Here is a 26,015-nt window from a genome sequence, read left to right as displayed (position 1 = left end):
TAAATTTTTGTCTTTCATAGATGGCCCATATATGTATCTTAAAGCAACCATGTTTTTGAAACTGGTTTGTTTATAGATTTGCATGATTGTGGAAATATATGTAAGATTTTATTAATAATATAGGAAGAGAATTGTGAGACTTTAAGCTTTCCTAGTTTGCTGGAAAAGGATGGATTTATTAGAGTAAGAGTGATGGTATAGTAGGGTTAATGAAGACTGAACCCACTAATATACATAAATGAACAATCAAAATTCTTATGTTGCTTTAAATAGTTCAGAGATATTGCTAGATCTGAGTAAGTGGGAAAGCAATGTTAAAGACTATTTACTTTTTTTTTAACTCTTCAAAAATTGGCTCTCAGTTTCCTGTACACCATTAAACTGGATATACGTAATTGAAACCCAAGCATAATGAGGCTCCTTCTGTGACGTTTGGAGTCAGTTCTATATATTGCCATAGTTCAAAAATCCAACACCAAATATGTTTTTGGAAGTATATTAGTGAAAATCAAGCCTTGGAAAAATATCAGAAAAACATAAATTTCATAGTATGTACAATGCATGTGTTCTACTTAAATGGTGATGGTTGTTGTGTTTCCACAGTTTAGCTCTCCTAAGCTGCCAACAAGTTTGCTTCTTTTAGTAGGGATCTGCTTTTTGCCTTTGATTATTACCTGAAACTCTCTCTCTCTCTCTCTCTCTCTCTCTCTCTCTCTCTCTCTCTCTCTCTCTCTCTCTCTCCCTTCTTCCCTCTCCCTTTGTCCTCCCTTCTCCCTCTCTACCTCTCCCCTTCTTTTTTCCCCACTTCTTTCTCTTCTGATCTTCTTTCTCTTTTCTCCATCATTACATCACTCTTGTCTCCTCTCCACACACCACGCATCTCCTTTCCCAAGCCAACCTTCTTTATATAATGGTGCTTAGTATCATACAGCAACCTGGCATGATCCATAACCACTTAGAAGACAAGCTTCTGTGTGACCTGTGAGGAATTATCTAGGTCAGATTAGCTTCCAGGTGTGCCTATGGGGGGGGGGTATCTAGATTAGGTTGACTTCTGGGTTTGCCTATGAGGGGTTACCTAGATTAGGTTAAATGAGGTGGGAATATAAATCTTAACCATAGGTGGCATCATTCCATGGGCTGGGGTCTTGGACTAAATAAAGAGGAAAAAGGAAGCCATGCATCAGCATCCATCTCCCTCTGCTTCCTGACTGTGAGGGCTGTGTGGCCAGCTGCCTCCTCAAGCTCCTGCCACGATGACATCCCCACTATGGTGAACTGTACCCTCAAAATGGGAGCCAAATAAACCCTCTTTAAAGTTGCTTTTGTCAGAGTAGTTTACTATGATAACGAGATAAATAACTAATACATGTAATTTTGTATTCTTGTTAGGACACATGCACACAGGCCACAACATATATGTCGAAGTCAAAAGACGATCTGCAGGAGTTGATTCTCTCCCAATGCTGTGTAGATCCTAGGGATCAAACTCAAGTGAACAGGGTAGGTGACAATTGCCTTTACCAACTGAACCATCTCCCTGGCCCTTCTAATAGACACATTTTCACACAAACTTTAACGTTGTGGAAGTCTTATATCTAAATGGTAGTGCATCCCAAGGGATACCTACATACATTCCTATAAATTACTTCTGTATCTGGTTTTCCTCTTTTATTAGATGAAGCTAAGGCTGAAGAACACAAGTTATTTCCTCATTTTTATGATTACTAGAAAGAAGAATTAGAGTATAGAAGAATGGTCAGTACAGATGGAGCATTTTATCTAAAATGGGACATGGAGGAATGTAGTGTGATCAACTCACAGAGAGACACAGGATCAAGAAGTAAATAAATAGAAAATTTAATTATAAAAAATGTGTACTTGATTTTTATGGGATCCTGGGCATGGGTACATACATCAAGCGCTTTCAACCATGCATTTTACGTTCAAGCAATATAACTACAATTGATTGACAAGGATGTGATTCTGTTCGGTTTCCTCTGAATCAAATGAGGGAGTGATTCTCCTTAGCATCCTGCATTCTCACCAGCTGTGTTTTTATAACTTTCTGGGAGATGATGTGTAGTTTATAGACACAGAGCTAACTTGACTCTGATTCTAATGCATTCGGTAGTCTCACTGTTACATAAACAATTTAAGATGTCATTGTTATTTAAATGAAATTTCTCCAAGAGGTATCAATCCTATTTGTGCATGTATATATGCAATTCATCCTGTATTTTCTAACGTTTAAATCAGAAAATAATAATTATTTATTGAAAGAAAATAACACTTTCGGAATATTTTCCCTTTATTGACATGAAGTTTGCAGAAGTGACAGAACTGTATAAATTATCTAATGATTTGAACATAATATACATTAAAGAAAAAAACTCATGTCTGACAGACTCTCAAACTATTCGCTATTAACACAATGAGAACACTTATCAAAGGGAAACATTCTTAGAAAATGTTACTCAGACATCAATGGTAGCATTTCCACAAACCTGCAACACCCTGGCATAGCCTGTTGCTCCCAGGCTGTTTGCTTGTACAGCACATCAGTACACAGACGACCTCAGACAACTGAAACGCAATGGTAAAGCACACCCTCTAAGTGTAGAAAAGTAACATTAGAAACAGAGTATAAAACTGGAAATGTGTGCACCGTTTGAGCATTTTCTATGAATGGGACATACAGGTTTGGAAGTTACTCCATGTGGATCAGTGAGTGAGAGACATGCACATGAGGGATTGGACTGTCAGTTACTGAGACTTTAAAGACTGTACTTCTGGTACATGGGTGCTACACTGATATGTATAGATAGATAGATAGGTAGGTAGATATAGGTGTATTTTATTATTTATTTATTTATCTGCCTGTCTGTGTATGTGTGTGTGTGAGTGTGTGTGGGGTGTGTGTGTGTGAGTGTGTGTGTGTCTGTGTGTGTGTCTGTGTGTGTGTCAGTGTGTGTGTGTGTGTGTGTGTGTGTGTGTGTGTGTGTGTGTGTGTACACCTGCCTGCACCCTGCAGAGACCAGAAGAGGATGTCAGATCCCTTGGAGCCAGAGCTACAGGTTGTGAACTGACTGACCTGGATGCTGGAAATAGAACTCAAGTCCTCTGTAAGAGCAGTACTCTTAACCATTGAGTCTCTCCAGATTCGCTAAATATAGGTTAAAACTTTTTTCTAGCAATAAATTAACCTAAATTTGCTATAACTATTTACTTAATAAATTATTCAATCTTTTTAACTTTCAACTCTGTAACAATTCATCACTTCAAATATAAACACATTGTGTAACAGTATGGAAATAATTTAAATTCTAAAAGTCTTAAACAAACCATTTTCTATTTTAAAAAATGATAGATTTCATTTTGGTTTTTTTTATATTTAAAGATTTGTCAAAACTACAGATAGAAACATATATTAGTTTAGTCCTTCTGGCAGTCAGCAACATCATCAGTATTCAGTTATCAGCTGATTATTGTTTGAAGAGTATCTGAAAGTCAGAATAATGATACATACTGGTAATACCAGGAGTCAAGATACTGAGGCAGGAGGATCTCCATTAATTTAAGGGCAGCCTAGGCCACAGAGTGAGACCCTGTATCAAAATAAAGGAAGGAAGGAAGGAAGGAAGGAAGGAAGGAAGGAAGGAAGGAAGGAAGGAAGGAAGGAAGGAAGGAAAGAAGGAAGGACAGAAGGAAGGAAGGAAGACAAAAAAGGAAATGGAAGGAAGACTTCTCTGGGCCCATGGTTCAGAGGCTTTGTCCAGGGTGCCTGGCTCCTGGGTCTGGGCCAGTGGTGAGGCAGAACATTGTGATGGAGAGAGATGCACTGGAGCAAAGCAGCTTGCTTCGGCAAGAGGAAGAAAAGCAGGAAAACAAACTCATCTTTCCAAAGCATGCCTCTGGTGACCAGATTTCTGCTACTCGTCCCCACACACCAGTTCTCCATTAAGCTAAGACTCCCCAAGTGGTTAATGCTCTGATGAGGCCAGATGCCCATTTTCCAGTTACCTCTGAAAGGCTCACTTCTGGACATTGCTGAGTTCAGGATCAAGCCATCAGCACATAAAGTTTTAGATGACTTCCTCTTGCCTCATTTGAGGGTCTTTAAGGAAGTCAACTCCTGTGATAACAATGTCTTCTTCAGTAAAGTCTCCTGGTGGACCTTCCTGAGGCTCTTGAAATTTTAATTATACATATATTATATGAATATGGAGTAAACAGTGAAATATAGTAAGTACCCAAATAGGAACTATTTTTATTATCAAGTATGATTTCAATGCATAATTGTATAATTTTATACTTCGATCACTGACAATACACTATGGGGCTGTTTACACTCATACCACCAGACATAGAGGAATAACATGAAGTTTAAACATGACAATGGCCATGCATCACCCAGTGCTTGTAGTGGTTTGAATGGGAATGGCCCATTCACAGACTCATATGTTTGTGTGAATACTTGGTCCCCAGTTATTGAAAATGTCTGGGAAGGATTAGGAGATGTGGCCTTGTTGGAGTAAGTGTGTCACTGGGGGCAGGCTTTGAACTTTGAACTTTTAGAAGATGGTACCGTTCTCTGTTAGCTCTCTCTCTCTCTGCCTCTGTCTCTGTATCTCTCACTGTCTCTGTGTCTCTCTGCCTCTCTTCACTGTCTCTGTGTCTCTCTGCCTCTGTCTCTGCATCTGTCTCTATCTCCCTCTCTCACTCTGCTTCCTGTATGTGTATCCCCCACCTGCCTGTCTGCTGTAATGCTCACTGCCATGATGTTAGTGGACTGTAGCCCTCTGAAACTGTAAGCCACCAGTTAAATATTTTCTTTTATAAGTTGCTTTGGCCATGGTGTTTCTTCACAGCAATAGAAAAATAACACAGACAGAGATGGAGTGTTTCAGCTGCATTATGATCCTGCCAAGTAACAGTTGGAATGGGGTCTCTCATTGATGAAATGCTATTATGTGGTACGTGGCTGTACTTGGTTGTTAAATAATGACAACTGCTGGGATTAGTGACTTTTCAATAATTCTGTGTTTCCCTTAGCCACATATTGATTTCACATCTTTTGATGTGTGGTAAATTTTTCATCAAAGACCAAGACACACAATCACCTAACGATGGTATAGCTTGTGTTTATTTCCTTCAATTCACTGAAGTGTTTAAATAAATACTACAAGAAAACTTTAATACTATATATGCTACATGCTTAAGTGGGCATGTACAGAAATACCACAACAATTTTTTGTCTAGAAAAGGGTCAAAATTTTAGCACTTCGATTCTGTCATCAAAATACCTTGGAAATGTCAGGAATAGTTTACCAATGGGACATTTCCACAGTTTGAGTTTTGAAGCTTTTGTCTATGTTTTAACTTTATCTGAAATAAATATTGAAATACAAATATATCCAGAATACTTTAGAGGAATTTGAATGTTCATTCTTCCCCTTGATAAGTTAATGGCTAAATCGGTATTTTTTAGTCCAATCTGGTTTTCTTGACACAGATCGTCATTGCTTAAATTACTCATGATTTGTATTGAGAGATTATTATATGTTATAAATATATATATGTTTAACATTCTATATATTAATTAATATTAATATATAATAAATAATAAAATAAGATATATATATAAAATAAAATTCACCAGTTTAAATGTACATTTTGGTGGTGTTAAGTACATTTTGTTGTTCTATAACCACCATGAACATCCATCTCCAGATGTTTCCTTATCTTTAAAAGGGACACTTTATGCTATTAAAGCATAAACCTCAAGCCTCAGGCAGCAGACATTCCACTTCCTTAAATAAGTGAGTTTGACTAGTTTGGGTACGTCATAGAAGTGAAGTCATTTAGTACTTGTGCTCTTATTGTTTATTTCACTCAACCTAAGTCTTCAAGGACCACCCTTACAGTACGTTTTGTCAGAATTTCTTTCCTTATTTTTTCACAAGGCTAGGATCAAACACAGGGCCCTGTGTATACTAGAAAACATTCTCCCATTGAGAATTCCTAGCTCAGTTTCTTTCCTTCTTAAAATTGAAAATATTCTGTTCTGTGCATATATGTCATTTTGTTTACTCATCTACTCTAAGCCAGACAGAGATAAGAAGCAATTAGAATGTCAATGAAAAGGTTGAAGGGGAGAGGAGACAAGGAGATGGCAGGGGCAGGGAGAGAAGAAAGGAGGAAGAAGGAAGGAGCAGAAAAGGTGCTAGGGAGGAAGTCTAGGAGAGAGGGAGCCAAGGATGAGATCAAAACAAAGCAAGTGAAGTAAGGAAAAGGGAGTCAGTCTGCTATCAGAATCCTTCCGTGTATTATGTTCTCACCCAATTCTCTGGGTAAGGACTAGCCAATACAAGTCGGCCCTAACCTGACCCCTTGGATTGGATGAAAACTTTCAGTCGTTTACCACCAAATACAAAGATAACTGGATTTTTGGAATATATGGATATTGTGTTGAGAGTGTTTCCGTTGAACTCCAGTTTGTTGAGAGTTTTTATAATCAAAATAAAAACAAGTTTTGTCTGATGTTTTTCTTCATCAATCAATGTGTGTGTGTGTGTGTGTGTGTGTGTGTGTGTGTGTATTCCTTCTTCATTTTATTTGTGTGGCATACAATACTGAATTTTTTATGTGAGAAAATTCTTATATGTTCGTTATAAATATTACTTGATTATAAAGTTTAACCTTGAGGCTGGAGAGATTGCTCAGTGATTAAAAACATTTGCTGCCCTTCCAGTGAACCAGAGTTCAGTTCTTTTCCAGCATCCACGCTGTGTGGCTTTCAGCCTCCCATAACTTCAGCTCCTTGGGAATCTAATGCCTCCACAGACATTTGCACTGATGTACATGATGAGAGACAGAGAGAGAGAGAGAGAGAGAGAGAGAGAGAGAGAGAGAGAGAGAGAGAGAGAGAGAGAGAAACAAAACAAAAATCCTAAAAATCTTTTTAAAATGTATAATCTTATGCTGTTGAATTGTGTAGACAGGATCTTACTGAGGACTTCATTGTTCATCAAGAATATAGATCCTGTGAGGAGGTGAGGAAGCTCTGAGTTTGGGAAGAGTAGATGAAGTCTTCGTAGAGTGTGTACTGATGACATGGGGATGGCCACGTCGAGAACCAATGTCTCAGACCCATGAGAATCTAATAAAGCCCCCACCCCACGAGGCTAAAACTGGAGAAGCTTTCCTCTGGTCCAAGTAGACTAGTGTGTACCCAAACTAGTGACAGCAGCTTCCTCCTCTAGGGCTTTTACAGCCTGAGACTGCTTGTCTATTGAAACCTCCTACTGAGCTAAATTCTCCCCACTTGCTGTACACGATAAATACACTGAGCTTCTGGTTAGTTGTGCTGGCTGTTGCCACTCCATCAAACTCTGACCCCAGCTTTTCTGTAGGTCTGTCGGGTGTCTCTCCTTCCTTCCTTCTCTACCCTACTGAAGTTTCAAGAGCCAGGCCATGCAGGTTGCAGAGGGTGTACAATTTCTCTTTCTTTAGGTCTTTCTCTAGCTTTGGTGTCAGCCTTGTGGAATGAGATTGGTATTTCTTCCTTGAATGTTTGGGTGGAATTCAATAGAAAAGTCAGTGGGTCTTGGGCTTTTGTTTTTGTGACATTTTTATTACTGAGCCAATACTTTACTAAGTCTATTCATATTTTCAATTCACAATCTACTCTTGGTTGGTGATGTGTTGCTAGGAATTTACTTGCTTCGTCCAGGTTATCCTGTTTGCTGATGTGCAACTTTATACACTCTGCTCTTTTATTCCATGCTTCTTCTGTAAAAGCAGCAGCGAGGAGTTCTCTATCCTTAGTGTTTGATGGGTCTTCTAGCCCAAAACCAATTTCTGAGCCTCATTCATTTTCTCTGTAGTTTTCTAGGTGTTTTTATTTTTCATTTTATCCCTGGGGCAATTTTTATTTTCTCCTTTCTGCTAACTTTAAGCTTAATTGGACCCTCATTTTGTACTTCCATGAATTATAAAGTACAGTTATGGATTGGAGATATTTCTTCATTTTAAAGAGAGAGTTTACAGACTATAATTTTGCAGTTAGCACTATATTTTTTTTAAAACTCACATTTTTATAGTGTGTTTTTTCTTGTGTTTGCCTAAATGTTTCTCTTTTGATTCATTCTTTGACCGTTAGTTGCTCAAGAGTATGCTGTTAATTTCCACATATTTACATGGATTTTCCCAGCTTTTCTTCCCTACTTGATTTCTATCATCACTCTATTGTGATAAAAAATAACTTACGTTATTTCGAGGTTTTAGAACTTACTAGAATTTTTTGTGGTCTAAAAATATTCTTGATAATTCTCTGTGTGCACTTGAAAAAAATGCATGTCCTACCCTTGTCACATAAAATGTTCATCATATACCTGCTAAATCTGATTAGCATTGTCCCGGTCAGCTCCATCATGATTGATTTTTCTGTTGCTCCATCTCTTATTGAAAATGTGGACTGGAAATATCTCACTACTTCTAAAGCTCTGTATGCTTCTTCCTTCAATTCTGCAAATATTGATGTTACACTATTACATGTATTAAGGGGTGAATAGGTATGTGTGTGTGTTATAATGATGCTTTAAAATACATAAAGCAAGATCAGAAAATGTAATCACATCTCACTAAAAACTTTCTTCAAGTGTTATGGAAAAGGTAGATGGATAGCTCCACCTGTTACGCCTTTGGATCTGCCATTGAATTAAGTCGGAGAATGTACTTCCTCTAGGCTCTTTCCAACTAATAACAGCTTGGGAAAGGTGGTATAGACTGGCTATTCCTGTCCAATATGAGACTTCTGTGGACAGCCTTGGTTTAGATGGTCATGTTGGTTTGACCAAGGCTTTTACAGAAATATGATATATTCTCTCAGATTCCTGTCAATTCTTTCCTTCAGTTTCTCCTTTCACAGGCTTAAGGCCTACATTATATATAGTCCGAAGGATTCCCATGCTTTCCTTCTTCAGTCTTGTCTTAGAACCCTCCTCTCACAGGACTTGAGCTGACACATTTTGCTCACAACAAGGGGGAAATGACCTTAAAAGTAATGTATTATTAAGAAACATTGATCCTTACTTCCCAATATTCTATGAGAAAAATTAAATATATCAGTCTTGATATCTAATATAATCAAATCTTGAATATTCACTGTAGGTAAAATTTAAGTCTTACACTAAATGTTTTAAAATAATATTGTCAAAAGAATTCATTTTTCTATAAGAAAGAACTCCATACCATCTCTCTTTCCTGAAGATATTTCTATCCATGTGTGGGCTCTTTAACCTGCCCTTGTGGATACTGAGAGTGGGCAGAACTAGAAACTGTTGAAGAAGTGTTAGTAACTTATCTTCATTCAGTCTGTGACTAAACCAGGAATGACTGCAGACGACTTAACCCATGCACGTGCTGCAGGGGACACACCCAGAATGAGCTAGCCTGTTCAACATCTTCTTGTAAATTACAAAACGATGGTCTTTCCTTACAAATCATTGTTTCTACCTATCAGAAAATTGTTATCTTACACTGATTTCCGTAGAAGGAGACATTTGACTGCCATCTACTGGAACATTTTTGTGGGAAATCCGTACGCAAACAACAATGCCTATTATATAAGTGGAACCTGACTAGACATGTCACAGCCAGAGTAGCTGTATGTGGCAGCCTGGAGATTAAAGGCCGCTGCCTTCTAAGAGATGTGTTTTCCACCTTTCACTACAGTTACAGTGGGGAAGGGTCCCAAGGAACATGGTTTATAAGGACAAGGAATGAAAATCACACGAAAGTGGTTTCAGAAATGTGCCAATGTTGCATGTTTATTTGACCGAATTGTTATGACTAATAAACGGCGTATTAGCTATTGTGTACATTAGAAAAGTTTTCACTTAAATGAAGGAAGGACTGTCAAACGTCTTCTAATAAGTGTCCAAGCTGAAAACATGATGAGTTCCATTTTCTCAGAATTAGTAAAAGATGGAACGGATGGTCAACGTATTGTGCTATCAACCAAATATCACCACATTCTCTATACAGTTTAAAAAGCTATTTCACACAAGAAATATAATGAACATAATTCAGGTCCTTGCTTATACTTCAGAAGCCAAGTCAGTACCTTACATAGCCTGAAGTTGTGTTTATATGCATATGTTATGGAGGACTAGAACTATGTTGAAATACTGTGATTTATATGACTGCAATAGAGAAATGTTTCTCTCTAAGATTAATAAATTGTGACCCTGTCACCCAGTGTAAATACTATATTATACAATATATAAATAAATACAATAAGTAAAGTCATAGGGTATGCCCTTAGTCTAACGAAATTGTGGCCACATGGAGTGAAAAAGGCAGAGGACAAATAAACTCAGTGAGAAGGTAGCTGTTCCCAGCCAGTGGGAGAGCTGTCACCAGACCTCCAGAATTGTGAATAAATGCATTTCTTTTCTGCAGTCTGAGCAGACTAGTAAATTTAGCAATTCAATTTCACATCAATGAAGTTATATTATTCACTACACCTAGCAAAACTTACAAAAATCTCAAATGTTGTGAGATATTTTATGTAAATAAAACTCAAATCAAAAAGATTTTCAGTTTTAAATTATGCTTTAAGATGTCTTAATTGTATTTATTATTAGTGTATATGTGTGTATATGGTATATGTGTGTGTGTGCATGTGTGTGAATGTGTAAATGTAGGTGTGCACATGCCTGTGTAGGTCAGAGGACAATTTTCAGGGGACAGTTTCTCTTCTCCCACCTTGTTTTAGAAGCAATAGTTCTCCTGTCTCTGCTATACCACATATTCCAGGCTAGTTGACCTGCCAACTCCCAGACAATTCTGTCTCTACCTCCCATCCTGTAGGAATGTTAGGATTCCACATGTACTACCAAATCCAGCATTTTACACAGGATCTGTGGCTCAAACCCAGGTCATCAGGTTTTCCTGTTAAGCAGTTTTTTTTTCCTTCCCAGCCATTTCACTGTCCTTCTGTGAATGTTTTTGAAATTATATTTGAAGCAAATATGTAGAATAAATAGGAACATATAATGTTCCTTCTATGTCATCCAATATTCAAAACAGTATTTATATACACTTTGCTTTACTTTGTCAGTAGCATATTTAATAGGAGTAATATGATTTTCTTCCAAGGCAAAGAAAGAAAGAAAGAAAGAAAGAAAGAAAGAAAGAAAGAAAGAAGCACACTTGGTTATTTTAATAGTTTTAAAGCTTACTTTCATGGCCTAGTAAAATTTTAGCATAGTCACTCACATACTGATCTCTTTTCCTCATTTTTTTTTCTAGAATGGTGTTCAGTTACATCAAGAGAAAGCAGTGTGACATCCATGTTCTCATGAAGTTGACTAGATGGTTTTGTATGATTTCTGAGGGTGTGGTGCCTGTATTGCCATCACCAAAGAAGTGTCTGGTCACTGCTGGTCACTGCTGATCACTGGATGCCCTGTTAGCCACTGATACGTATGTCTTCAGCTGATAACTCACAGAGCTTCTCCCAGCTGAGGCAAGATTCTTAGTGACACCCTCTACTCACCATCTCCCCATCATGCTATCAGTTTACTCTGAATTGGTATGGCTTCCCGTTCTGCCAAGTTTCCAAGACAGGCCCTTGGATGTTTCTGGGTCTGATCCATTTCATGTAGACACAAAGGTGTCTCTGTTTCCTTTCCTGCTGCTGTGAAAAAAAAAATCATGATAAAAGCAACCTAATGGTGAAAAGTTTGTTTAACTTGAGGTTCCAAGTGACAGTCCATCATGGCAGATAAGAGGTAGCCACAGAAGCAGCACCTTGAAGTGACTCGTCTCATCATATCCACAGTCAAGAAACAGCAGTGCATTCTAATGCCAAAATTGATTTCTACACATATAGTCCAGGATTTCCTGCCAAGGGAAGAATCCTACTCAAAGTCAAGATGAGTCTTCTCATGTCAACTAATGTAAAAAAAAAAAAAAAAAAAAAAAAAAACAACAACCTCCCACAGGCACTACCAAACACCCATCTCACAGCTGGTCCTGAACTCTGTCAAATTGACAGTGCTAACTCACAGTGGGGCCTCCATTTGTGGGGCGTTTACCCACCAACCCCACAGTTCCCCAGAGTTTCCTTGAGTGCGAGCAGCAGGAAATATTAGATAGAAGGATTTATATTGGGGAGATAAACAGAAAATAAAGAATAGCCTCGAGAGGGCCTGGAACCTTTTCCAACAGGCCTGTCTCTGCCCCAGGGTATTTATAGAGACGCCAAGGGGTAGAGCAAAAGACCTCCCCCCCAGCACAGCCAAGTGCAGACCATCTCAGACACCTGCACTCAGGCTCGTGGTCCTAATCATCCTCTCTATGTGGACCTGCTGGGTAAAGCCACGAGGAACCTGAAAACGGGCTCCCACATCCATCTTTCCTATCTCTCCAGGATGTCAACTACAATGTGACAGTGGTCCAAAATGGTATCATACTTTGTAGCTGAACCATAAGCAGGAAGCAAGGAATATAAACATCCTCTGTCTTTGAGGAACAAGACCTGGAAATAGGAATGAGGCAATACAGCAAAGATCTGCCTATCAGCTCAGTTTCCACTTGTAGTAATTCCTGTTCTCTTCACAGTTGCCCAGAGTCAGAAGGAGGATTTAGACACTGCCTCACAAATCCTAAGGTGTTGCCTTCTCCTTGACAGTTGGATGATATTGAAAAAAATTAGACAATTCTTCTTCTTCTTCAAAATAAGCTTCACATCTAATCTATTGTTTTGTTTTTAAGTTCTAGGAATGCCAGAAACTGAATGTAAATCTCAATTGTTGAATTATTTATGTAATTTATCCCAATCTTTCCTCAGACATGGGATTCTTAAGGAACTTAGAATGAACATCATATCCTTAGAAAGCAAAGTAAGTTAGCAATTTCCCCCCAAAATAAGCAATAATTGTCTCAATGCATGCTAGCTGAGAAACTGCTCAGTCATGAGTATATGCGTAGGTGTGAGAATGCATGGTTGGGTTGCTCTGTCTGGGGTAAGACTAGCATTAAATTTATCTTGAAGAACCTCATAGTTACATTTCAAAACAGCCAGTTTGTCTATATGTATAGATAATGAACCGGGATGATAATGCTTAAAAAGTAATACATTGTCTCTGGATGTTTTTGAGGGACTTCCAAGTTTATATTTAAACTAATTCAATCTATTATTATAGAACCTAACTTTATCACATGAGTAAATGATTAAACTATACAATGTCTTTAATTAAACAGGCTCCAAATTTACTATAAATAGTGCCTTATGTCATGTGGATAAAATTCAAATGGCTTAAAAGTTTCCACAGTTCACAACCATGAAGATTTTGAAGGTCCATGACTCAAAATGCCATCTAAATACCTAGTAAAAATTCTCAATTTAAAATATTATCAGCCTGTCAGTAGTGTTGGTTCATGCCTTTAATCCCAGCACCTGGGAGGCTGAGGCAAGAGGATCTCTGTGAGCTAGAGACTAGCCTACTCTATTAATGAATTACAGGATAATCAGGACTGTATAAGAGAGAAACTCTGTCTCAAGCAAATAAACAAAAATAAAATGTTAGCGGTTTGGAATGAAAATCTGAAACTCCCTTGTTTCTTTCTTATCCAATGGCAGTAGCCTCTTTAGCAAGACCAGATGCATTACTGTTTTATACAAGGTACATTAATATTTCACTCAAAATATTCAACTGAATGAAGTATGTTTGGAGATGTAAGCATTCCTTTATGAAGACAACAGAAAATGCTGTGGAAGTCAACATCTCACAGCAGTACAAAAGATGAGGTCTTAGATGCTGGACCAGCGCCTGGCCAGTCTCCGAGGTGTGGAGTGGCTGGAGCGCATATGCAAGACAACAGTACCAGCTGCAGCAGACAGTGATGACCTTCTTATCCGCCACAGAGACGAGCACCCCATAAATGAAAACCTGCTGCACTTGGGAACCATGGGGATCCCACAAGCCTGAGTTTGGCTCCTTTGTACCACCAGCATTTAATGCATTTCCTGAGTGAGCCTTGCAATTCTGAGTCACTTTCATTTCTTCACAACACTGCAAATGAAATCTTCAGGTTGGAAACCAGGAGGTTAAGAAGCATGGAGTTCTGTTCACAATGGATTTTTACAGGCCATACTGGAGTTAATTGCTGAAACCTTGCACATGTAATTAATTTTATTGAATTCAGTACCATCTGTAGATGCACTATTTTCATTCAAAGCTAGTATGATTGGAGATAAAAATGAAATCATTAAGAACCTTAAGAAAGCTAAAAATATTTTGTGTCTTTGTTTACACTAATAATTAAACAAAACACTACAATTAAGCATTCCCAAAAATATGGATTGGGGTCCTTTAAGTTAGATGCCAATAAAAAAAAAAAAAAATGACCTCACTCAGCAGATTGGTTTCAGATTGCGAGACTATAATGATATACTCCTTTTCCAGCAAGACTGTCATTTTTGATATTCTGTAGACCCACAAGGTTTTTATGTTGTTTGCAAAGTTTGTGTTACTCCCATTCACACTGAACAATCCATAGCTCCTGCTTCCGTAACATTGGTCCACAGAGTACCAGCTTCCTCCTGCTGCACACATGAGGCAGAGCCTGCTCCCCAGAGCCTGATAAAAAACTAATCAAAAGAGAGCGCGAAGGGGAGTGGAGTGTATTACCCTTTTCTGCAGGCTGCCTGCCTGGTCCTCATTAGTTTTGCTGTCTTACCCCCTTGGGGGCCTGTCCTGATTTATTTTAGGTCTTAGTCAGGTGTGTCAGTACTTTGACTTTCCATGACTAGCTTAAACATGCAGGTAAGGCTTGCCAGAGATCTCTCCCTTATTTCGTATGTGGATTTAGCTATCGGAGTCTGATTTGCAAATCCAGAGAACACTTGAAACTTGCTCCACTGCATGGAGTCCTGTTCTGGGTCCTTTAAGAAAGTTATCCTAGCTGCGCAATGGTGGGGTCCACCTTTAATCCCAGCATTTGGGTGGCAGAGGTTGGTGGATCTCTGTAAGTTGGAGGCCAGCCTGTTCTATATAGAGCGAGTACCAAGACAGCCAGGGCTACATAGAGAAACCCAGTCTCAAAAAACCAAAAAGAAAAAAGAAAGAGAAGGAGGAGGAGAAAGAAGAATAAGATGGAGGAGGAGGAGGTTGTCCTTTTAAAAGGATTGTGAATCACTATTGAAAGATCCAGAAACATGAAAGATTTTTATCATTGACCATGCACACTTGATCCACAGCTTCAAGGTCAGCCATAGTGAAGGACTGTTGTGGAGCCCATGCGGGTGTGCCATCTCCATTCCTATTATAACGACGCATGTGCCAGGCTATCTGAAGACTGGAGTGAGGTGTTTCTAGAGCCAACCACACAGAGTGCTTTCCTTCAGTTTTAATTGGCTGTGTTTCCTTCTGTGACAGAAATCCAAAGCATTTACTGGCAGAGATGGAAGTACTTAAATACACAAAAGACACATCCCAAGAATTCATTTTTTAAAAGCATAATTTAGGTTTAAAATTGGAAGTACTTTTCCTGTATGTGTATTTCTCATCTATTAGAATACATTCCATTACATTCATGAGCTATTAAATAAGTTGTCTGAAAACAATATATAGCACTTAGATACATTTTCAAAAATAAATATTGCTTTAAGATTCATCACACAAAATTACATGAGCCATTTCTTTATCATGGAGGGAAAGCTGAGACAATAAAACTAAGTAAAACGATAGGTTCTGGAAATAAACTTGTTGTAATCACTATTTACATGGTTGATGCCTTCACAGGTCTGCTTCAGGCATTATAATTAAGTAAAATCCACTGCTAGGAGTATAACGGTGACAGTGCGACAAATTCTGGGCTCCGTATTTAGTCCCACCTGCACAGTAAATCGCAATGACTCTAATATCATTCTCAGTGAAAAAGAAAATTGAGGTGCTTCTAATGTTTATTTGGCTGACATTGACAGGGGGGAGATTTCACCTAGAAACCTTAAGAATGGAAAAACATGATAAGTTATCCAGTTCTCTTTCTTGCACAAATAATTTGATCTTTATCTCCTACTGTCATCCTCCAATTCTGTAAAGATGTCTTTGTACTAAGTGATAAGACCAAAGAAACAAAATCAGAGGCTCAGAAAGCCAGTTCTCAATGAGTACCAGATAAAATCATCAGAGACTAAATGCTGCTATCGAAGTTAAGTTAGCACAATTTAACACCGATTTTTCATGTTGAGAGATGAAATTTTATGAACTATTTTATTTTCTAAAGAAGAATTTACAGTCTTGCCAACTAAGTGTGCTTCTTCAAAAGCATGCCATAGTGAACCACGTATTTTGAAATGTAAATTATGGCCGTGGTTATAGGTTTCAGGTTTACTTTAGTATGCTGTGCCATTTTTAACATGCAAGAATAAACTAGTGAGCCATATTTAAAACAAGATGGTTCCTGCCTACATTGTTTAAAATGCTCATTAACAAGGAGAGAAACTTAAAGAAGAAAGTTGAGATGATTCATATTTGAGACTATCGAGCTTCCTTCCTGTGCTTTACAATATTGGACTGGAGTTTTATAAATGTAAAACTAGATCTCCATTGAGCCACAGCAAACTTATCCCTCCTTATCAAACACAAAGCCCTCTGCAAATGAGAGTAAAGAACTAGAACAGTTATAATTCTCACCATGGATGAGAAAAGGGAAGCTGGCTTGAGCTGCCAGGAACATATTGGGAGAAGATAAACTAAGAGATAACTGTAGCAGAGGAATGAAAGGAGACAAAATTCAAGTGTCTGAAGATAAAGTTGCCCCAGGGGCCATCTACGATGTCTGATCTTAATTGTCAACTTGATGGGATTTAGAATCACCATGGAAACGATCTCTGGGAATTTCTGTAAGAGGTTATCTCAATAGGTTAATTGAGGTAGGAAGACCCACTCTAAATGTAGATTTTCCTGTCCCGAGGGCTGAAGGCTTGGTCTGAATAAAATGGAGATAGTATGTCCTGACCATGTGACCTTCTTCCTCTGCCTCATCTGCTCCACCCTAATGGACTACCTCTCCTGGAACCACAAGCCAAAAATAAACTTATCCTTAAGTTGTTCTTGTCAAGAATTGTGTTGCATCAGGGAGACAAGTGACTGACGTGTTATCTGAACCACATTAAGAGCAAAGGTGCCAGTGCCAGAGACCATAGAAGATGAGCAGAAAAGGTCTTTCACAGGTGGGTCACCCAGAGGTTCACCATTAATGATGGATAAATAGGGTTCGTGATGGTAACACAAATTAAGACAGTACATGGCTGTGGGGTTCAAGATTGGAAATACGAAATGTAACCAATAACTCTGTACCTAATGCTACAATGCCCACAGTCTTCCTATATTCCTAAACAACCATCCCCTAAGAAACAAGTAGGGGAGTGATTCCTGGATGAGGTGAAAAATCATGGAGAAAGAAACATACATACACATCATGTGGTGTAGTTGAAGTTTTCTTGTGTCCACCCAGCTCCAGCAGCCGCTCAGACCCAAGTAAACACACAGAGACTTACATTACTTATAAACTGTATGGCTGTGGCAGACTTCTTACTATCTAGTTCTTATATCTTAAATTAACCCACTTCTATTAATCTATAAATTGCCACGTGGCTTGTGGCTTACTGGTACTTTACATCTTGCTTCTCATGGCAGCATCTCCTGACTCAGCCTTCCCTTCCAAGAATTCTCCTCTCTCTTTATCCCACCTATACTATACTTCCTGCCTGGATACTGGCCAATCAGTGTTTTATTTATCAATCAATCAGAGCAATACATTCACAGCATACAGAAAGACATCCCCAGCAATGTGGTGGTCTTGATCCAAAAGGTTTCTGTGTTAAAGGTTTGGCTGTAAGTCTGCTGTGTTTTGGGGAGGTGGGGCAATATTTAAAAGGTAGGATCTAGTACTGGAAGGACAGAAACTTGGGTGAGTCTTGAGTGCTCATCCCCAGCAGTATAACAAGAAATAAACAATTGTTGAAGGTGGAGACTCTGACCAGCTCAACTTCAGGGAAAACAAGATTCTAACTATGGAGCTGTTTCCATGTTTTGCAGAGAGCTCCAGGGCTACAGTTTTCAGGAGTCATCACCCATGTTGGGGTGGCTTACCCCTGATGTAGCTGCATTAGATTTACCACTGCTCCTTCTAAGTAATTGCTCACCCACACTCCTGTTAGTAACCCCAATAAAAATGCACCGATTCACCAAGTTGGACCTTGACGAAGTCACTATTTTGGTCTGTTCTGAGTTCCTTCCCTGAGATGATTAGATGTGTGAGTGTTGTTTCCCCAGGAAAAGTCATACAACACATCACAATCAATGCATGGCCCTTGTTACTAAAGCTTAGTAATGTCTGGGGATCATAGAGACATTGAATGTGTGAAGTAAAGTAATAATATACTGTTCTTTATGTTCATAAAATACAGTTGCTTACATTACTCTATATATCTGTGGCCAGTCTATTGGACTGGGGTACTGACAAGGCTGAAAAAGAACTTCCTTAAAGCCCTACACCAAGCAGAGGAACAAAGTAGGATTTCAACCTCTGTCTTGCAATTATGATCCAATACTCTTCCCACCATTTTCTTTGGAAGCTTGAATTTTTCATCTGACCCTAATTTAAGTTATAAACTTACTATTATTTAATGCATGTCTTTTCCATCCTCTGACATCCACTATCCCATTCTATTAAAGATATTTACATAATACATATATACAGCTCCTTACCTTACAGGGCTCTATGCCAGTTAAAAGTTAAAGGGTAAATACCAAAGTAACAAACTGGGATAATCTCTCTTTCATTGTTCTGCCAATTAGTGGCAAGGTGACAAGTATATTAAACATATCTCAGAATGTGACTATCTGCTGTGCAGAAAATCAAATACTAGATGAATTTCTTCTGACTTGTTTATAGTTTATTTATGGTTGTGGTGAATTAAGAGCAAGAGGAGAAAAAGCAAGGATACATCTAGGTGATAAATGGTGTGACGAGTCCACAGGGTAGTTTCACTGACAGAAGAACCTCTTAAACTGTAATTTCAAAAATGTGGTAGCTGTGAAGTTCACCTTCAACCACCCATTCACAAACATGTATTGCTATAGCATGCGTTTCTGGATCAAACATTTTGCTGAACTTAAGTCAATACTTTTAATTTCCTTATAGTCCAGTTAACTCCATTTCATCTATACTCAAACACAACAATCATCACAAAATCTGACTTGCCACCCCTAGAATCAGACACCATTGCTTATAAGGAAGCAATGGAATGCTAAATCTGACTTTTCTCCTCTGAAGGAAACAAAATAGGATGCACTGTTGTGTTTGTGTGGTTTTACATTATACAAAGGGGAAAGATGTGTCATAAAAATAAATAATTTCATAAGGCCAATGTTATCTGGTAGATGTGACCATAATGGATGTCTTTGGGGACCAGAGTCAAGAGACAGTTGTCACAGAAGATCCCTGTTATACAAACAGAGAGGGGGAGGGAAAGAAACACCCTGGCCTCTCCTTTCCTTGCCCCTCTTCAAGTTTCTGCCACTGCTTCCAAAAAGTGTTATAAGGCATTGACAGGATAACTCAATAGTCTTTAGTAGAGGAGGGAAATGGGGTGGGGGAGAGAGAGATCAATATTAGGACAAATAAGTCAAGACTTGAATCAAATATTAAATGAAATATTATTATAAAATTTTGGATTCATCCAATATCTTACTTCTGATGAATGGAGTTTTGTTTCAAGCTGTAAATCAATTTTTAAAATGCATAATCTACTTACTGTATTTGATAAGAAGCATAACTCAGAACTCCAGCATAAATCTTACAGATGAAGTGAAGGGTTGTACCTCAATTATCTTTTATAAACAAAGAATTAAAATTTCCTATTTTGAGACTAGAATATAAATAAACATATAGCTCTTAAATATGTGTGTTTCTTCAGAACATCATTCATTTGTTCACCCAATAAATCTTTATGTTTCTATGGTAAACAAGATATTTAAAGGACCTTTGAGTGGCAATTAGGACAGAAATGCAGGTGCATGATATGAGAAGCAACACAGAATAGCATTAGAGCCAGACCAAAGTTGAGATACAACTATATTGAAATTACAGCACACCAACTACTCACTGCATGACGCTGAATGCTCCAAGTCTTGGTTTTCTCCCATTTAAGATGGTATAATATTTTTTGGATGATTGTTGTTACTATTATTGTTAACTTGACATAATCAAGGGTCACCTCGGAAGAGGGAGTTTCAGTTGATGGATTGCTCAGATCAGAACAGACTGTGGTCATGTACATAGGAGATTGCCTTTATTGTTGATTGATGTTGGAAGGCCCCTCCCACTGTGGGCAGGGCCACCCTAGTCTTCTTAAAGAAAGTGAGCTGAGCATGAGTCAGGGGTAATAAGCAGCCTTCTTCCATGGTACCTACCACTGCTCTTGCTTGAATCCTGTCCTGACTTCCCTCCGTGATGGATTGCTACCTGAAAGTGTGAGCTGAAATAAACCCTATTCTCTCTAAGTTGCTTTTGTTCAGCATGTTTTATCACAGCAACAGAAAAGCAAACCAACCAGCTGTTATAATACCACTTGATCCTCCATGTCTCACACTTAATGGAGCAGTTAACTGAGTGATCCTTTAACTGCACTTCTCTTTTCTTTGTCAAATATCTCCCATCAAGTACCAGGGGGTAAGATTCTATCACTGAGTACACCAATACTTTTATTGCAGGACATAGAAGAATCAAACCAGAACAGAGCTGGATGTTTCTTCCCTGCTGGGTAGCATTCATACCACCAAAGGTGCTATGTAGGATGTTGGTGCAGAAAGGTCATCACGGATCTTACCTGACAAAATCCCAGCAAAAAGAGAAGTTGGACATGAAATACCACCACTAGCTGAGGAGCTACTGGCATTGATAGCTGCTTGGAGGGTTGTCTTTAATGACATGACCCCTGGTGGGTTGATGACACACCAGGAGCCTCACTCTCAAATCTAGCACGTGGGACAAAGTGGATTTGACAGGAAAAGGATGGGGTGGGGGCAAGAAACTCAAAGTTAGGTGAGGTGAGATAGGGTGATTGAGAGGGTGGTCATGGGGGAGTGGGGGATAACATATTCAAAACATACTGCGTGAAATTCTCAAAGAATTAATGAAAGTATTGCTATGACTGAGGCAACTTATAGAGGAAGGGTTTACTTGGGCTTATGGTTGCAGGGGGAAAAGAGTCTGTCATAGCTAGGAGATACTGCAGCAAGCATGACCGCAGGAGCAGGAAGCTGAGAGTTCATATTCAAGCCTAAGAGTGAAGAAGACAAAGGGAGAATGATGTAGAAGAAGTGTAACACCTTTAATCCCCTCAGTGATACACTTCCTCCACCAAAGCAGCGCTACCTAAACCTCCTCCAAATACCACCAGCTGGGGACCAAGTATTCAAATATCTAAGACTATGGGGGACGTTTCTTTTTCAAACCACCACAGACCTCTATAATGAAAACTGTGAGAGAAAGAAGAAAATACTTATAGGAAGACACAGAAGATAGAAAGACCTCCCCTGCTTATGGATGGGTGGAATTAATATTACAGAAATAACCATACTAGCAAAAGTAATATACAGATCCCCATCACAATTCTAATATCACGGAAGAAGAACACACAATTTTAAAACTCCTAAGAAAGCACAAAGGACTCCCCAATACCCAAAACAATCCTAAGCAGAAATGGAGGCATCACATTAACCTTTCTCAAATTACACTACATAGAACAGAACCATCATGATACTGGTGTTAAAACAGGCATGAAGATCAATGGAATAGAAGACTCAGCAGTAAACTCACTGTAGGAGTGACCTGAAATTTGACAAAGATGCCAACACCATACATTGCAGGAAAGAAAACTCCTCAACAAGGGGTCCTTGTAAAAGATGGCTCTAGCCGGGCGGTGGTGGCGCATGCCTTTAATCCCAGCACTCGGGAGGCAGAGGCAGGCGGATCTCTGTGAGTTCGAGGCCAGCCTGGGCTACAGCGCGAGATCCAGGAAAGGCGCAAAGCTACACAGAGAAACCCTGTCTCAAAAAACCAAAAAAAAAAAAAAAAAAAAAAAAGATGGCTCTAGAAAATACTTCCAACAGTGTACAGCTCAAAAAAGCAGCTCAGAATTGACCAAAGACGTTAAGAAAACTCTGAAGTTGGAGAGATGACTCAGCCATTAAAGGCTAGGCTCACAACCAAAACATAAGGAAATTCTGAAACTACTAGAGGAAAATAAGCAAAATATTTTGATATGTGTATAAGCAAGAGATTTCTGAAAAGCACTCCAATAGCACAGGAACTATCCCCAAGAATCAACAAAAATTTTAATTAAAAAGTTTTCATAGCACACAGAAATTCTTCATGATACTGTCAAAGGATGGAAAAAACATCACTTGTTTAAGCATCTGACAAAGAGGTCTCTTTGTGTTTAGAGATGTTTCAGGAGACATGGCTTGAGTTGAATATCTGGTTTTGTAAAACAGCGCTTTAGAAGTTGTATTATTTGTGGAAAGTATAATGAAAGATATATGGAAATAGGGGGCTAAAATATGATTATATAAAATAAATTGCTGAAAATATCAGTTAAATAAAAACAGAACCTAAAAATATTCACACTAACATTTTCATATCAATCAAAGAAAGTTTTTGTATATTGAAAAAATCATTGAAATAAATTTTTTCACCTATCAGTGTTTATGAATCAGGCATTTTGTTTAGCAAATAACAAAAAATAGTTTTAATCCTATGTGTTAACATTTAACTACTTGGCATTTCTCTAGATTCACAGGTAATAAAAGGTACTTTAAGACAAATTGTTACACAAAAAACTAGAAAACCTTCCACAAAAGTGAGACAGTTACATATAGACATTAAAGGGATGATTTAACTTATATTCCTGCATTTTCAAAACAGAAAGGGTCAGCATCTCCTAAATGTCAGCATTGCTAATTATGATAGTGTCAGTTTGGGTGACAACATGCAGCAAATCCTAGAAAGAAATCAACTTTAAATGACCAGGAAAGTCAGCTTCACTGAAGATGTGAGGGTTCTGAAATCAGGAGTTTTGAATACAAATGACACTTAAATCAAATCACCTGATCACTAGCCCATATGTCTACTGAAGGGGTATTTATGAAATGCTTGTTACTTCATGAGTAGACTTAGATTTCTTTTTCTGTTTTGTTTTGCTTTGGGGTTTTAGTTTGTTTTCTGGGTTTTTTGTTTGTTTGTTTCAGGGCTTTGGGGGGGGGCGGGGTGTGTTGTGGAGTTAGAGAGAATTTCTTTGTGTAGCCCTGAATGTACTGGAACTCAAGTGGTAGACCAGACTGGCCTTGAATTCAGAGATCCACCTACCTCTGCCTCCGAAGTGCTGGGATTCAAGACTTGTGCCACCACACCCAGTTTAGGTAACATTTCCTTATAAATTTCAATATGTACAATATCTAAGAATAAAGACTTATTTCACTGGGGAGGAAAATCTTAATATCAAGAAAGAATTTTCAACCCTAAAATCTCCAATTCCCATCCCTGGAACCCCTTTTCCTGGCATCTATGGTAAAATCATTCAGACCTTCTCAGAGGCAAAGAATTCTTTAGATGATGGTATAATGAATGCATACCCTTCGTTCTCACAAGTTTTATGTCAACTTGATTAAAGCTAGAGTCATCAGAGAGGAGGGGGAGCCTCAGTTGAAGAAATACCTCCTTAGGATCGGGCTGTGGGCAAGCCTGTAGGACATTTTTTTAGTTAGCAATTGATATGGGAGGGCCCAGCCCATGTTGGGTGGGACCACCTTTGGACCAGTGGTCCTGGGTTCTAAAAGAAAGCAGGCTGAGCAAGCCAGAGGGAGCAAACCAGCAAGCAGCACCCCTCCAGGTCTCTGCATCAGCTCCTCCTTCTGCCTTCCCTGCCTCAAGCCCTACTGGAGTTCCGGTGCTTACTGCTTGTGATGATGAACTGTTCAATGGAACTGTGAGTGGTCTAAACCCTTTCCTCATCAAGTTGCTTTTGGTCATGGTGTTCCATCACAGCAATAGTCACCCTAAGACACTCAATAAACACTTGTTCAGAGTTCATAGTAAGACTCAATACCACCGCACAACAATTCAGAATGTAACGAGGGTAATTCCATTTTCTTAGTCAGTTAAAAGCATATTTTTCAGATCTGTTTTGAAAAGATCCCTTGTAGGAAGTAGACTTAGCATAGATGTACACCCACAGGTGAATCAATAATGCAAACATGCTACATAGATACAGTAGAATTCTACCGAGTTGCAAAGAAAAGTGGGATTTTGATATTTTCAGAAAAATGCATAGAACTGGAAATTATCCTCTTAAATAAGATAATCTGGGCTCAGGACGACAAACACCAGACATTTACTCTTGAATGTAATTAGATAACGACAATAGCTTTAATTTTTGTATGTATGTATTTACGTGGGAGTGAGTGGGTTTAGAGGATAGTCAAGTAGACAGGCTCATCAGAGGGAAAATAGAAGCTTCAAAGGGAAGAAAGTTGAACACATGAGATATACTAGTAGATGGGGGAATACTGCGGCCAAAAAGGTTAAGCAAGGATCACGGTCAAGGACATGGGGATGGGGAAGGGGAAAGGGTTGAGGGAAAGCTGGACTAAAACTATGGATGTTAGTGCCATAAGGAAAGCTGACATTATGTATTATTATTATGTACTAATATATTATAGTATTATATTATATTAGTATATAAATTATATTTAAAATTATATATAAATATGTATAAATCATATATAAACATACATATAATTTAACATTTTAAATTCCAAGTCTCCTTAAAATGTAAATTCAGATAAGCAATGTTTGACGTTTCTATACTGTCTCTATTAGTATTTAATTCCCAAATGCCCAACAGTGTATCAGGTATTAAAAAAAAGTAAACTGCAAACTATAAATATTTATACAGAAACGCAAAAAAGGACTTCAGGAACTGGAGAGATGAATTCAGTTCCCGGCACTTACATGGAAGTTCACAACCACCCGCTGCCCTCTTTTTGAGTCCTGCAGGCACCCGGCACACATGAGGTGCATATACTCACATGCATGAAATAACTCATGCAAAAACTCATACACAGAAAGTCAAAATAAATAACATTTTAAAAATATTTTAATAAGTATTTTAAATTGCAAAATCATACACAAGCAGTATTAAATGAAACATATTTTCACAAATATTCCTAGAGTTTATGAGTATGTATTTTGCACAGACTTTTCATTCTGTCTGATTAAAGGCTAATTAATATTTATACTGAGCTCTGAAGAAGCAGTGATTAGAAAGCAGCTGAGAAAGAGAATTCAGACTCATTGCACATTTTCGACAAGTGACTCTTCAAAACCTGCTGGGAGGAGAATGAGGTGACTCTTCCAACATGCCAGTCTAAAGGTCACTGTATAGGGACAAAGCTTAACACTAAAGCACTGTGGTCACAAAATGCAAAGGTATGGACAGAAAAACTACAAGGTGAATAGCACACATTACAAGGTGAGATTCAGGCCACAGTGTTTAATGCTGAAGTGGTGGCATTTTAGCTCTGGGAGAGATGTGGGTTACCCAGCCAGTGACACAGTCTACATGGCTGTATAATGAAATATATTAACATAAAATATTACTGGCATAATCAAGGCTTGATGCATAAAACAAAATTAAGTATGGATTATTAAAAGTAGCTGAAAATTATGGAATTGAAAAAAAAAACCCATTAGAGATACTTTATTTGAAAAAGATAGACAGCAAGGATTGAAGCCACTAAATATGTTGATGAATTTAATTGTTGAAGTTTTAAAATCATTTTTTTTCTTTAAACAGGGTCTCACTGTGTGGGCTGCCCTGAAACTTGTGATGAGATGATGTTCTTACCTCTGCTTCCTAAATGCTGAGA

General features: G+C 38.4%; 1 pseudogene; it reads left to right on the top strand.

The window, feature by feature from the left end:
* Positions 1–14,003, top strand: part of LOC128113921 (60S ribosomal protein L27-like) — a 60,853-nt pseudogene extending 46,850 nt beyond the window's left edge.
* Positions 14,004–26,015: the final 12,012 nt, after the last annotated feature.

Source organism: Peromyscus californicus, unplaced genomic scaffold (genome assembly GCF_007827085.1).
Source record: "Peromyscus californicus insignis strain IS unplaced genomic scaffold, ASM782708v3 Scaffold_19__1_contigs__length_69161282, whole genome shotgun sequence".
Taxonomy (NCBI): domain Eukaryota; kingdom Metazoa; phylum Chordata; class Mammalia; order Rodentia; family Cricetidae; genus Peromyscus; species Peromyscus californicus.
Note: the sequence above shows the minus strand (reverse complement) of the source record. Positions and strands in the feature narration are given on the sequence as shown.